General features: G+C 39.3%; 1 protein-coding gene across 1 annotated transcript in view; it reads right to left on the bottom strand.

The window, feature by feature from the left end:
• The window catches only part of LOC139744274 (homocysteine-responsive endoplasmic reticulum-resident ubiquitin-like domain member 2 protein), a 137,535-nt gene extending 130,644 nt beyond the window's left edge, over positions 1-6,891 (bottom strand). The window contains exon 1 of the mRNA XM_071654720.1: positions 6,704-6,891. The gene's annotated coding sequence lies outside the window, so the exon portion shown is untranslated. The remainder of the gene's footprint in view (positions 1-6,703) is intronic.
• Between the last annotated feature and the right edge of the window lie 9,078 nt (positions 6,892-15,969).

The raw sequence follows: 15,969 nt of genomic DNA on the forward strand, positions 1-15,969 counted from the left end.
TCGCCAGGAACGTTCAGGCTGTGAAGGGGCTCAGCCGAACTTCGGAGAGGTGGAGGAAGAAACTTTTCAGGAGAAAGACAGATGGATAAAGCGACTTGTCTCTGGCGATACTTCGTGGCCGGGAATAGAAAATAGGCATGTCCGAACCTCTCAAATTTCTTTAGTGCTTTTGGTTTTGGTTTTGTTATTTTGTTGAACACATCTGCCTGTGTAATAAAGAACAAAACAGAAACATTTTCATATATAACTTTATCATTACCATGGTTCCATGAGTAGAGATTTTCTTCAAGTAATATACGATTCAATTGCACATCCCGTAGTTTATGTACCAGAGTAAAATGATATTCACACAATCCCTTCCATTCTGACTAATAAGAAATTCGCGGAATAAAAATAAGCGTCATATAGGCTGATATAGGCCTTACGAGTTTTCACATTCTACAAAAAAAGCACAAAACAAAATAAAACAAAAACACAAATACACATGCACACACACACACACACACACACAATGCGAAAAAGAACAGGTCACGTTTGTTGATATATTTATTAAAATAACATTACCTTTGTTGACTGGCTTCCAATGCGCATTCCTGTCTTTTCTCGATTTGCTCCTGAGATCTATAAAACAAAATTGATACAGTGGAATTAGAGATTCATTCTTTTTTCACGCGTAAACGTATATTGAAAGAGTAACGTCGGGTCATACAACGTATCTCATTGACTACCATGATTCATCGCAATATCCCGCGTTCCCTGTTAATGGAATCAATTGAGTTTTCACAAGTTAATTCCGAGACAAACTTGAGTTTTATTTATTCATTTATTTTTGGTGTCCTGTTCGGATCGCTTACAAAAACGTTCAATTCGAATTTTGATGGCCCGAAAAAAGAAATGTATCGTGGCCTACCAATGAAAGGACACATTTTTTTTTCGACACAGTTCTCCAATGGAACCGTCAAAATATAAACTGTTTAGAATTTTGGTGGTCTGATTTCATTTCAGAGGTCCCGAGAAACCACTAAAGTGCCATTTGAGATGTAGAGTATCCATAGCCTACTGAAAGTGTTAAAGGAAAAGACATTGGTTGCATTCATAACCGACAATCTATAAAAAATTATACACGCATTGTTCCCAGGATGAATCCCTTTTGAGAAAAAAAATATACATCTGAAGATTTTTTTTTTCTCAGAAGGGATTCATCCGGGGAACATAATCATAGCATCCTAAAAAGTTTTAGAACCTGACATCAAGCTGTTCTTACTGACTGTGATAACAAATTATGAAATGGAAATGGAATTAAGCAACCTGCAAATCATCTTATAGCTTGTCAAATTACAAAATCTATTTCATATTTCCTTTATTATAACTTTCATAATTATTCAGCACTTCAAAGAAAAGGGCACATCAAAGCAAACAGCAATTCATCATGATGGATCTATGTACAATATGTACGATCTACATAGATGGACAAAACTGACACAGTGAATGAACAACCTACAGTCTTCTACGGCATATACATGTAGAGTCTCAGTCAATTTAATAATAACAAACAGTAATTGAAGAGCTTTGAAAACAAAAGCAAACAAATCAAAATACAAATCAAAATACATATAAAAAAAGTATATAGGATACTACGCAGAGAAAATTGAATGAAAATGATACGCAAACACACGCACATTATCATGATGCATCGGACCACTGAACCTCCGCCAAACGGCCAGCGTTAGTCGTTATGTTGCAGGTATTGTATATTTCATTTTTATGATTATGATATGACAGATTAATTACATCATAAGGATGAGCTATATTATGATGTAGAAACGGTTATTATAAATAGGGGCTACTCAAAGGTAGGGAAAAGAAAATGACGACGAGGGTGTAATGCTGCCACGCCATTGTGTTCCCCTGTTTCTGATACTACCTAGTAGTATACAGTGTAGATCATCCCCTTCCAAATCTCATGTAAACTATACTCGACAGAAATTATGATCACCCCTTACCCCATTCTCTTTGGGCACATATTATTCACTTTTAGAATTAATAACGAATATTCCTTCATTTTTGACTAACGAATCTCCTTTATGGAATAACGAGCCTTATTTCGTTTTCGGATCGATACACATAATCTTGAGAATACTATGGACGCTTCAGAATAAGGAAATTTTATTTCATTTTCAGATCAACGAACACTCGGCACTAAGGGACCCTACTTCATTCTCGTTTGGCCGATTACCCCTTGCGAATTTCATTATTCAGAAATCTATTTTTCTAAACTTTTTACACGCATAAAACCTTGAAAATCAAGGTGAAAAAATAAAGTAATCAAGTCTTTTGTGGGTCATCCTACATACATCTTTTCTAGCAGGCACAGGATATTCTTCACGAGATAAACTTCAAGCTCTCACATCATGCACTTACGGATAAAGATGGGTCGGACTGACTAACTTCTACACTCAATGCCTGTATACTCACTTTTTCACTCAGGACATCGCGAGCTGGGGTCGGTAGATCCAGGTGTCGCGTCGGTTCATTTCTACGGGATGAGGGCATCTTGTCCAGTTTCAATAATCGCGATCCGTTCGTTGTCCCCTACGCCTCATTTCGAAATATTCTATATTCTTTTGCGAGATTTCTGGGTCGGAGACGTATGTATACCTCGTCTTGCAAAACCTGTTTCAGTTGCTCTCGAGTCGGAATCCGTAGAGCTCTATACGCAGCATCACACCCAGGAAAAGAGACTATGTGCCCTCAAGTAAACAAACGGAACGACACGACGGCTGATAGCGCAGTGCGATCACAGAACTCCACGCGCACACGACGTACATACAGGTCTGCAAATGTGCCATGAACCCCCATGATTACGCAATATTCCCTCGCTGCTCGCCGCGCCGTCTCTCTCCCAAATTCACGGAGGTGAAAAGGTCAACCTCCCAGACCAAGCCGTGCGGTACACATCGCTCGCGTGTGCGGAAGATAACGGTTGAAAAAGCCCCAAGCCCAATGTAGTCAAATTCAAACGGTAGAGGGAGGTAAGGTCGTATCACGGGGGAAAGTGTGGGTCCCACACTTTTATCGGACGACGTATTTTTGCATTTCTCAGCCATTTCTAGACCAATTTTTGTCAAACAAACTTTGAATTCCCCATAAATTTCAATGCTCTTTCATATTTCATAAGTAGTTTCTCATTATCTTGCCAAAAAATTTCATCCCGACGTGCCATCATCTACCAAAACAGGACCTTCCCTTTAATTACGCTTTAGTAGGAAAGTGGTGGTGACAAATTCCACGATTAGTATAGAGAGTTTCCTACTCTGATTCATTTGTTTTTAAGGGCCTTCCGCGGAATCTGTCACCGGCTATAGGAACGACACACAATATGAACACGGGCTCGTGACAAATTCCACGATCAGTATATAGAGAGTTTCCTAGTGAGATTCGTATGTTGGACAGGATAATATTCTGAAAGTGGCAGAGTGGTCTTGAAGAGAAAGGAAAAGTGGGGTTGATGGAAGAAACAGGTTAATTACGCTTTATTTAGTAGGAGAGTGATGGTGACAAATTCCACAATTAGTATGTAGAGAGTTTCCTACTCTGATTCATGAATGTTTTTAAGGGCCTATCGCGGAATCTGTCACCGGCTATAGGAACGCCACGCAATATGAACACGGGCTGGTGACAAATTCCACGATTAGTTATACTAATCGTAGACTTTGTCACCGCCTATGGGATTTGGGTGCCAGTTAACACGGACTGGTGACAAATTCCACGATCAGTATATACAGGGGAAACTTGGTATAACGAACACTGCTATAACGAGATATCGGTTATAACGAGGAAATTTACCCGGTCCCAACTTTCCTTCCACACAAGTCTATGTAAAATGCTACTCTTATAGCGAGATCGGCTATAACGAAATAACTGCTATAACGAGATAAATTTTGTGACTTCCAAACAAAGAAAAACATAGTCAATCAAACCTGCTATAGCGAGGTAAAGCAAAATGCCTTCGGTAAAGCTTTACTCCGCCTGTGCTATCATCTTCCGAGATTGTAAAGCTTGATGCGCCAAAAACTGTCTTGTACACACATAATCATTTTCTTCAGTGCACTCCAGCTAGCACTGCATGTTGTACGTGTAAGTGTGTGTGTGCGCGCACATTGATACATGCAGAAAATGTGGTGGGACGGCCATATACATGACATCATCATGACGTTTAGTAGGTGTGAGGCAATCTGATGCTGTGATTGGCCTTCTACGTAGGGAATTCCCCATCTTCACACACACACGCAGTCATAATGTACATACAGAATGTGTCACATACACACACAGCATTGTGCAAACCATATTCAAGCTTTCCACACAACACACACCCATACGATAACCACATACCAATCCACAGACGATCTTGATACAATCGCAAGCTATATAAATTTACAAATTCAAACATCTACAATTAATAAGAAACACATTCTTGATATTGGATTTCCTTGGCGAAAAACATCTTTTTACCCATAAAGGTGAGTAATTCCCTCACACACAATATCAAGTTATCAGTATTGATTGAAATATGATGGGTAGTCCCACATGTGCAAATTAATGTCTTTATGTTATGCCTACTGATATAACGAGATATCGGCTATAACGAGGAAAATGACTCGGTCCCGACCATCTCGTTATATCGAGTTTCCACTGTAGAGAGTTTCCTACTGTGATTCGTATATATGTTGGATAGGATAACATTCTGAAAGTGGCAGAGTGGTCTTGAAGAGAAGGGAAAAGTGGGGTTGATGGAATAAACAGGTTAATTACAATATAAAGTTTAGTAGGAAAGTGGTGGTGACAAATTCCACGATCAGTATATAGAGAGTTTCCTACTCTGATTCGTATATGTTGGATAGGATAACATTCTGAAAGTGGCAGAGTGGTCTTGAAGAGAAGGGAAAAGTGGGGTTGATGGAATAAACAGGTTAATTACAATAGGTTTAGTAAGAAAGTGGTGGTGACAAATTCCACGATCAGTATATAGGGAGTTTCCTTCACTGATTCATTTATGTTGGATAGGAGACATTCTGAAAGTGGCAGAGTGGTCTTGAAGAGAAGGGAAAAGTGGGGCTGATGGAATAAACAGGTTAATTACGATTCATTTACTTAGTTCAGAGGTGGCCGAATATGGTGACAAACTCAACGACACTGGAGAGTTTGGTCGAAAGTTAGGGCCTATCACGGAATCTGTCACCGGCTATAGGAACGCCACGCAATATGAACACGGGCTGGTGACAAATTCCACGATTAGTTATACGAATCGTGGAATTTGTCACCGCCTATGGGATTTGGGTGCCAGTTAACACAGGCTGGTGACAAATTCCACGATCAGTATGAGAGTTTCCTAATCCTACTGTGATTAGTATATAGGTATGTAAATGTTGGATAGGATAACATTCTGAAAGTGGCAGAGTGGTCTTGAAGAGAAGGGAAAAGTGGGGTTGATGGAATAAACAGGTTAATTATGATAGGTTTAGTAGGAAAGTGATGGTGACAAATTCCACGATTAGTATATATAGAGAGTTTTCTACTCTGATTCATTTGTGTTGGATAGGAGACATTCTGAAAGTGGCAGAGTGGTCTTGAAGAGAAGGGAAAAGTGGGGTTGATGGAATAAACAGGTTAACTAAGATTTATTTAGTTCAGAAGTGGCCGCATATGGTGACAAAGTTTATAGAGAGTTTGGTCGATGGGCCTATCGCGGAATCTGTCACCGGCTATAGGAACGCCACGCAATATGAACACGGGCTGGTGACAAATTCCACGATTAGTTATTCTAATCGTGGAATTTGTCACCGCCTATGGGATTTCGACGCCAGTTAACACGAGCTGGTGACAAATTCCACGATCAGTATATAGAGAGTTTTCTACTGTGATTCGTTTATGTTGGATAGATAGGTAGGAGACATTCTGAAAGTGGCAGAGTGGTCTTGAAGATCAGGAGGGGAAAGTGGGGTTGATAGGAATAAACATGTAAAATTACAATGGGTTCAGTAGGAAAGTGGTGGTGATAAAATCCCTATATTAAGATGCATCCTATCCACCATGGATAAATCACAACACAATCCACGAGTCACGACTTATTTAGTTTTAGAAGGTCAAGCCGAATTTCTCTATACAATTTGTAGTGGAATTTGTAACCGTGTATCAGTATATTTTGATGCAAGGAGCATGGGCTGGTGATCTATAAATCGTGTTGACTCAGTACACCCAGTCGCCACGTCTGCACTCAAGCATTGCCGCGCCGCCGCGCCTGGCGACACTCGCGCCAGTAATCGCTCGCATTTCAGCATTCGCATGGGTTGTTTGACATCGCATTTAAATCCATGATTTTAGATACGATGCCTCAAACCGATTTTGCTCAAATTTCGTGAGTAACTAGGAAACTTGTGAAGCTTTATGGACATAATCAAGCGAATTGCCGCAGTCCTTTCATTTTTGCGTTGCATTGCAAAAAAGCGTGGAGACTCCTTATAAGGGGTGCCCCGGGGGTTACTTATAAGGGGGACGGGTTACTTATAAGGAGGGGCCCCCCTTGTGAGTGGGTTTCCCGAACTGATATTAAATGATTGTGATTCGCCTATATGTGCACATGGGATAGAATAGGCGGCATTCGGCCTAGATCTATAGGGCCTTAAACACTATTTAAAAGACTCACACTCTTCACAGGCAGAGCTAGCAGTAGCACTTTCTCACTCTAGTCAAATTCGGGGATATGTTCCGCGGAGACTGCGTCTGGCTTCACGTCGGATCCCGTATGGTTCTATGTCTCCGGCCGGAGCGGAGGAGAGTGACAACGTCAAAAAAAGTAAAAGACTCCTCCGGCCAGACGGGTATTTCTGTCTAAGCTAGCACTAACTTAGCCTGACCAGACACTGTGCTGTCGCCAGCGCTGCGTGTAGTTAGCACTAACTAGGCACCTATATAGCAGAACAGAGGTTCGATCCACACCACGCATTCCGAATTCCGTGACCGTGTCGACGACGCTCTTGCGATCTGGTCAAACAACAGTGAACAGATAGACACGTCACATTGTAGATACATGTAGTCTAGATCTACCTACATAGAAATAGGTCGCTGACTTTTGATCCATGTAAACACGGTCTGAACAAAGCAATAAATTTAGATCCAGCTCTAGTTTCTAGAATATAGGTGTCTAAAGTTTATACAACTCTGGTCTAGATATAGATCTTACGTCAGAACGTAGTCTGTAGATGAATAATTACCTCCTAATCCCAGCGTCATAAGAAACCATCGTCAGTTTGCATGCTCCGCTGCTCTCGTTGCAAAACGTAGATAACCTACTCGTTGGCGTCCTTATAGTATACACCGTACACACATATAGAATGGGTACGTATGTACACGTATAGGATCTTTGATATAACACGGGGAGCGCCGGCGAGTGAGTATGGTTAGCCATCGCTGCCAAAACGCGTGCCAAACCATACGCGTGCATTTCAGAACGTACGCATATCTATTTCATAACGTACGCTTGGTTCTGTCATAACGTACGCATGGACGTTTGCTATTATTTTTCTATGAAATTCTTAACGTACGCATGCTTCTGTCAATACGTACGCGTGATCTTGCCATTACATACGCATTGATTCGGGAAAAAATGGCACACTCTCAGACAGAACCAAGCGTATATAATGAATGAACGATGCGTACGTAATTACAGAGCCACGCGTACGTTATGACGGAACCATGCGTACGTAATGACTAGACGATGCGTACCTAGTGCATAATATATTTTTCTGTAGCTATTACGATCTCGCACAACCAGTGAGAATGCAATTACTAGTATAAATCAACATATCAGTTCTATTTAGTTCAATTTAGAATCAGACGTTATTCTGTTGTCTACATTGAATGTATTTCAAATGAAAGAGAGTATTCTTTTTATTTTTTTTCAAGAACAATAATAAGGCGCACAATTCAAATGAGTAAAATTAAATATACAGTAGTCTGATGACAAAATGCAAAGTCGTGTTGATTTTAACACTCCAGAATAGATGAATAAACGGTGATCTAACTGATTTATGCTAGAACGATTTTGGCGGGATTGGAATGCAGGAAGCCGTCGTAATAAATAGTCTAATGACTTGAAGAGACGACGGTGTGAAGAAAAGAGTTTTAAAAAATCATATGAAATTGAAGGTACAGAGAAAACGAGAAAACCATTTAATTCAATATTCTGGAGTTGCACTGCGTTGATAAAAATAGATTGTCAAGTATAAAGGGGTGGAGTGAGGGCAATGATTCCTGTGTGTGCATTTAGCAAGAAGACGGTACCATATGCCTTATACTATAGGCGTGAATTTTGCTCAATGGTTTGATGTTGGATACATTCATGAATAGTGATCCGAAATATCAAATGCATAAAGCATTCCGTCAATGACATAAGATGTTTAATGATCTTTACAGTTTGATATGCTTCTTCATGGGAGCCTTGAAAGAAAATCAAAGGTGTTGTGCATGATTTGATTCGTTCCGGCAGTGATTTCTATTATCTGCAAGGTCCGTGGTATGAGATAGAACTATGGAAGAGGAGTTGCTTCGGAATATTGAAATGAAAATCTTTGCAATGATATGTGGGATAGGAGGTTGATATTGCAGTTGGGAATGAATGTATCGTGGAAGAAATGAAGGAATTATGTCGATGAGCTTTAACATAGCAGACTGGTAGGTACGGAGGTCATGTACTTTCATAGTTATATAGTTGTTTTTAATAGAGGAGAGGTATGAGCTAAATAGATAGAATACACATTCGAATGTCCTTTTCTGTAAGAGAAATAACGCATCAACTTTTCATTATAAAAAGTCTACACGCGAACGGTGACAAACAGATAATGAGCTATGACGTAGATCCGTCATTTGCATACCACCAATCACAGTGCGTTGAGCGTTAAAGAATAATACATATTCATGATGCAATCACGCGCCGCAAATGCTACGTTGAGCTAATGTATTAGTGAAATCTAAATAGTAATAAAGATGCGCGCACCTATTGTCACGTCACGAATTTGCATACGCGCTACGTCACGATCACGCGTTGACCCGATGCGACCTCGTAAGGCCGATGACATTTAGCCAATCAGCGTAGCGTATTCAAGTGAGAGGCACGCAGGGACGCGCCATTGCTTTAGTGTATGAACATATTGGTGGGTTATTCACTCGGGGCTATTGACTGACATGGTTTATGAATATCGGAAAGGTACCGATGGCGAAGTTTCACGAAATTCCTCCAAACTCAGTATAAATACAAGTGAGTATTTGCTGCAACTCACTATGCAGGTGCATTGTACAAAAACGAGAGGTATGGCAGTAAAATAACCCTTCCAAAATGGCCTTCAGGCTCACAGTTGGCACACCGCGCCGTCAATGTAAAATTGCGTGTTATCGTAGAGCTGATTGCGTTTGAGTGGAAAATGACATCAAATTTTCAACTTGAAATGTACCGATGTAAAATTTTCACAAAACTTTACAAATGAGGTATGCAGAGCAAGCTTGACATCTAGATTTTCATAAAAACCAGGTGCATTTAAGCAAAAAGACATATTCTGGGAGGTATGAGTTCGTAAAGTCGAGAGTCCGTGTAAATGTCCTATACCTGATTGTGCGCTCTGCGCGGTGCATTTAAAAACGCTCGTTTCGTATGGAGGATGTCACCGCACTTTTTGTAATGTTTTTATTACAGTTACTCCATAGAGTAGGCTGTTACAGAAGTTGAGCCATAGTGAAACAAGAGAGTTACTTACTGGGTTGAAAAGCAAAATATTTTAGCGGCATGATATTGTTGCGACTTGGAGCCGACAGCCTTTTTTCGTGGCATAAAATGTTCGCGAATCAAAACTGGCATTCATTGCATATAGAATAGTAGACAGAAACTGTTTTTTTAATTTTAATTTCGCCAACCTTGACTCGCGAAATTCTCGAATTGACAATGCACACGAACATCTCTGGTGTTCTAGGATAAATGATTTATTAGGAACACTTTCTTTTTCTTGGGGGAGGGGGGTCAATATAATAAAGTGTTTCAATTGCAATTGATAATTGCTCTACATCAACATATAAATAGGCACCGAACTAAGCAGTGCTTAGTAGTAGCCATGATAGGAAATAATCAAAGGCATACATAAGGCGGAATTCAAATCTACGACCTCGTGCGACGTCCTGATCGTCTACCAGGCGTCTTATCCACAAGACCACCGGGCCTCGCCCGGCAACCAGTGCTGGTTCTAAGGGTGTGTTTATGCTCAATTTGCGAAGGCAGAATCAGCGTTTAGAAACAGCGTTTCAAAACGCCGTTCACGGGAGCACTGTTTATGCTCACTTTCTTCGAGCCTTGGAAAGAGCGTTTGCGATTGTTTCGCTGACCTCAGCAGAGGCAGGTCAAATTGGGGCGCGCGCGTGTTTATACTTCCCCTTTTCGGGCCAGAATCAGCGTTTTGAAACGTGATTAGTGCAAAACGCTGTTGCGTTCATGCTCACTTCGATAGAAACGCTGATTCAAAACGCCGATCCAAAACGCACAAAAAGGTGCGTTTACGATCGGCGTTTCTGACCAATCACGTTTGACGGGGAAGCATAAACGCAACAGCGTTTCTAAACGCGTTTAGAGTGACGTCATCTAAACGCCTTTCCGGTTCTCGTGAAAAAGCGCGCGCCCGGCCAGCCAGCTACCCTGGCCTGTGCTGTGCTATTTTCCCATGTACTGTGTAAACGCATGTCTTTCCCAGCTGCTCTCCCAGGCCAGGCCACCAATCGCAGCGCGCGCCCCAATTTGACCTGCCTCTGCTGAGGTCAGCGAAGCAATCGCAAACGCTCTTCCCAAGGCTCGAAGAAAGTGAGCAAAAACAGTGCTCCCATGAACGGCGTTTTGAATCAGCGTTTTGAAACGGGATTAGTGCAAAACGCTGTTGAGTTCATGCTCACTTCGACAGAAACGCTGATTCAAAACGCCGATCCAAAACGCACAAAAAGGTATTCTTTACTTGCTTTTGCACTAAGCAATTTCGAATTTACCTTACTTGAGTAAATAGCTTGAGAAGGTTGTTTTCTCACAACTGACAACATATCTGCAAGATAATGAATTGTTTCATTAATTTCAATCTGCGTACAAGCCTGGTCATAGTGTAGAAACACTGTTAGTCAACTTAACAGATATTGTGTTCAGAGAATTAGATAGTGGTAACATCACTGCTCTTATCATGCTTGATATGAACTAAACTTTTGACACAGTCGATCATGCTCTTCTGATTCAAAGATTGAGATATTTGGGCATCAAAGAAATTGTTCTTGATTGGTTTATATCCTACTTATGTGATCGATCTCATTATGTCAAAATTGGCGATTCTACCTCTTGTAAAACTATGACAAGGTTTGGTGTACCTCAAGGTTCTGTTGGAGGCCCGCTGCTTCTTTCTCTGTATGTGCAACCAATTAGAGAAGTATTTCGCAAGCATTGTATTAGTTATCATTGTTATGCGGATGATATACAACTTTATTTGCCTGTTAAACCCACTGTGTCTTCATTGTCATCCTTCATTGTCATTGCAAAACTCGAAGCATGTTTGCAAGACCTGAAAATCTGGCTTACATCTAATGGCCTTAAACTAAATGATGATAAAAGCATATGTTAAGCAAAGTTGATTATCAATCATGTCATGTCAACATCGGTAGCACTTGCATTACTCCGTCGAAAACAGCCCGTAATTTAGGTGTCATATTTGATCAGGAAATGTCATTTCGAAGTCATGTAACTCATATTCAGCGGAATGTTCGATATCAGTTGCGTAATTTAAGTTTCATAAGGAAATATTTGTCTAAATCCCCCGCTTAGATACTTATTCATGCTTTGATTTCTTCTCGGTTGGATTTTTCGAATTCATTGTTATGTAATCTTCAAAAAAAAAAAAAAGATGCCACAAAACTTCAACGGTTGCAAAATTCTGCTGCCCGATTGTTAACTTTTACTAATAAGTTTGATTCCATATCACCAGTTCTTCGTTCCTTGCATTGATTACCTGTAGAAAAAAGGATTATTTTAAAGATTCTGTTATTAGTACATCATTCAGTTCATTCTTTCTCCCCAGTATACATAAGTATTTCTGTTCAAAAATACAATCCGACACGAAGGCTACGTTCATCATCAGATACATTCATACTCCAAACACCCAGAGTAAAACATGGGTATGGTGATCGTGCTTTTTCCGTTATGGGACCAAAATTGTGGAATCAGTTGCCTCTTCAGTTAAGGGAACTGTCATCTACAGAGTCATTTAAATCCAACCTTAAAACTTATCTGTTCCTTTCATACTGAGGACTGTAATTGCTGTATGTCATTAATGTTGGATCAATATTGTATTTTTAATTGGTATATGTTGTATTCTTTATTTGCTATATATTTGTTTTTGTTTACCATTTTCTTCTTTGTTGAAATGTTTGAATATGTATATGCTTGTAAATATCTTTTCATTTCTGAAGCGCTATGAGCACTGAAAAGTGGACCTGTGCGCTATATAAGTAGCCACTATCATAATTATTATTATTGTAAAATAGATCTATGTCACTCTGTTTGACTTAACATAAGCTAAGTGTACATGTATACGATCACTGTCCTTGTGTTTGTTCCTGCATTCACCACTTTTACCAAAATGGGGCAGACGACAAAAAGGAAGGTGCCATTAACCATTAACGGATCCTTTTCATACACCTGTAGCTTTCTTTTCAACAGACCCCTATTGCAGTAATGCTGACTTTGCCTCTGAATAAAATATTCCAAACATCTTGTCTAAGGCTTATTACCGCATGCTTGAATTCACTTAGTTCTTTTTCCATGAATCCAATGAACAATTTCAGTTTTCACTATTTATTGCCACACGCCTTGGGTATTCCCTGTAGTCACTCTCCACTTTCCCAATTCTGTCGATACCTTTGATGTTCGTATATACGTAGTTAAATTTATTTGGGAATATCATATTGTTATATTTCCTTTTGTCTGCATACAGGGAGTCATTGGGAGTCATTGTTTATGTTTATTCAATGGAAATGGAAATAAAATTGAATTGAATTGAATTGAATTGTAAAGCAGTTTTATGCCAAATGTACCTGCTCTGTATTTTTTAACAGAAAACATAAATAGATAAAAGATAAGATTAATAAATCAACTGTTACACTACAACCACCACTTCAACATCAATCCTGTAATACTGGTAGCGTGATTGTACGTATTGAAACACAAATGCTTCGTGTAAAATAGCTGCTTGAGTTAAGACCTGCATTAACGAATTAATCATTAAAACAGTGTGCTATCTCTAGGATTATAAAACGCTGTTCATTATGTACAATTTATTGGAAATGTGTGCATTCCCTTCGTTTGCTTACTAATGACCTCATTAATGATTTTTCTAAGTAGGTTCACTATCATTTTTCAAAAACTCCATATATGCTTTATGTGGGAAAGCCTAATAATATGTGTCAGTTTGTTTCTTTATAATCTATAGACCTATACCAACATAATCACCATTAAGATGTCGAGGACTTAAATGAACAAAAATTTCCATTTGCCATCCAAGAAATTTCTATTTTTATGTTATGTCTCTGCTCAATATTGAAGATATGTATGCCAAAATAGGAGATGAATATTATTTTAGTACGCTTCAGAGACAATATCTGTGTCTGCGCATAATATATCGTCTCACGTTTCGGTGATTAATTCGTCGTTCAACAATAATATTTTTTCTAGTGTAGAAGAAATTTGCACTTCATCTCAAGTTTTGTTGGTATAGCATAGGAATATTGCGTGTCGTCATGGATGGAAAATATATATGTTTATATACTGTAGATGATCAGAAATGTTAATTAAAATATATAACCAATCAACGTTGATAAGCTGATTCTCGCCGGTTTATATACTGCATAGTTTATTCTTATAGATATTCTCGTATATTCCAAAGATCAATATTAGAATTGCCCATAAAATATTCATCTTTGTTTTAAAAAAACAAACAAAAACAAACAAAAACAAATGTGAGTTTAGTCTGGGTGCCAAAGCCACTTTCTGGGCCTAACCTTGTTTTACCGTCCACCCAATGTTTTTTGAAGGTTTTACCCTATTTCGGGGGTGCTGAATCCGAATCTGGATGATGCAACTCTTGCATCCTTGAGGGTTTTGAGATATTCAAGATGGCCGCCAAAATGGCCGCCAAAACCGGAAATTCCCACGTATTTCCTTCTTAATGGTGAGATATTGAAAACAATTGATGGATTTACCCTATTTCGAGGGTGCTGAATCCGAATCTGGATGATGCAACTCTTGCATCATTGAGGGTTTTGAGATATTCAAGATGGCCGCAAAAATGGCCGCCAAAACCGGAAATTCCCACGTATTTCCTTCTAAAAGGTGAGATATTGAAAACAATTGATCGTTTTACCCTATTTCGAGGGTGCTGAATCCGAATCTGGATGATGCAACTCTTGCATCCTTGAGGATTTTGAGATATTCAAGATGGCCGCCAAAATGGCCACCAAAACCGAAAATTCCCACGTATTTCCTTCTAAATGGTGTGAAATTGGAAATAATTGATGATTCTCCCTATTTGGAAGGTGCTGAATCCGAATCTGGATGATGCAACTCATGCATCCATGAAGTTTTTGAGATATTCAAGACGGCCGCCAAAATGGCTGTCAAAATGGCCGCCAATTAAAACCGGAAATTCCCATGTATTTCCTTCTGAATGGTGAGAAATTGAAAACAATTGATGGATCTACCCTATTTCTATGGTGTTAAATCCGAGTCTGGATGATGCAAACCTCGCATCCTTGAGGGTATTGAGATATTCAAAAGATGGCCGCCAAAATGGCCGCCAAAATGGCCGCCAAAATGGCCTCCAATCAAAACCGGAAATATCTATGTATTAGCTTTTAAATGGTGAGAAATAGAAAACAGTTGATGGTTTTACTCTATTTCGAGGGTGCTGAATCCGAATCTGGATGATGCACCTCGAGATAGTCAAAATGGCCGCCAAAATGGCCGCCGAAACGGAAACTCGAATGTATTTCCTTCTTATAAATGGTAAGAAATTGATAACAATTGATGGTTTTCGTCAATGGCACAGTTTGAACTTGCTGTATATACAGTGAAACCAGCTCTACTGGATATCTTTGAGTTGGTACGATACAAGTGTGCCAGCAATAATTAACCCTTCAAGACTACAGATGCGGTTGAATAATTGCAAGATTACACTGTTTCCTCTACATATAATGGATAAGTTTTGAACACTAACAATTAATGGACAAGACATGTTCATCTAAATCATATTGTGATAGTGATGTAGAGAAGTGTACTGAAATTACCCAACATTACCTGCCTTAATCCATGAGCAGTTTTAATCTCTTTATCCATGAACACTCAAATTGGTTATTTGGTTTATATTGGTGGTCTTGATGACATTGTTGAAGACACGAGTGGGACATTTTTATTGTTATGCTTCAATTTTTTCTTCAATATGATGTAACATTATGTATGTATATATGTATATATAATCTATTACAAACACACACGAGGGGACGGACAAATCACAGGTAACACGCCTTGGAAAAAAAAAGCTAAATAAAAATCAAACGACAACATGGAAGGTAATAGTTGATAATCCAGTACTTACGAATATCATAATCGCGCAGAGTGCTTTTGAAATTACCCTTATTGATATCTACTATAGTGTTCATGGATGCAACCATTTCCAATGACCTAATCAGAATATGCGACAAGTTTCACAAGAATACGAGGCGAGACTCGTCAGAATACAAGACAAGTTTCAACACCAAATACCAACATGCCATAATTTGATATTGATAGCCGAAAAGGATTAACTTTACATCTATGGAGCCATATCATTGGAGACCACAAGCATTATTTCA

This window comes from Diadema antillarum, unplaced genomic scaffold, assembly GCF_040938485.1.
Source record: "Diadema antillarum isolate AM-2024a unplaced genomic scaffold, OU_Dant_1.0 seq00001152_RagTag, whole genome shotgun sequence".
Lineage (NCBI taxonomy): Eukaryota > Metazoa > Echinodermata > Echinoidea > Diadematoida > Diadematidae > Diadema > Diadema antillarum.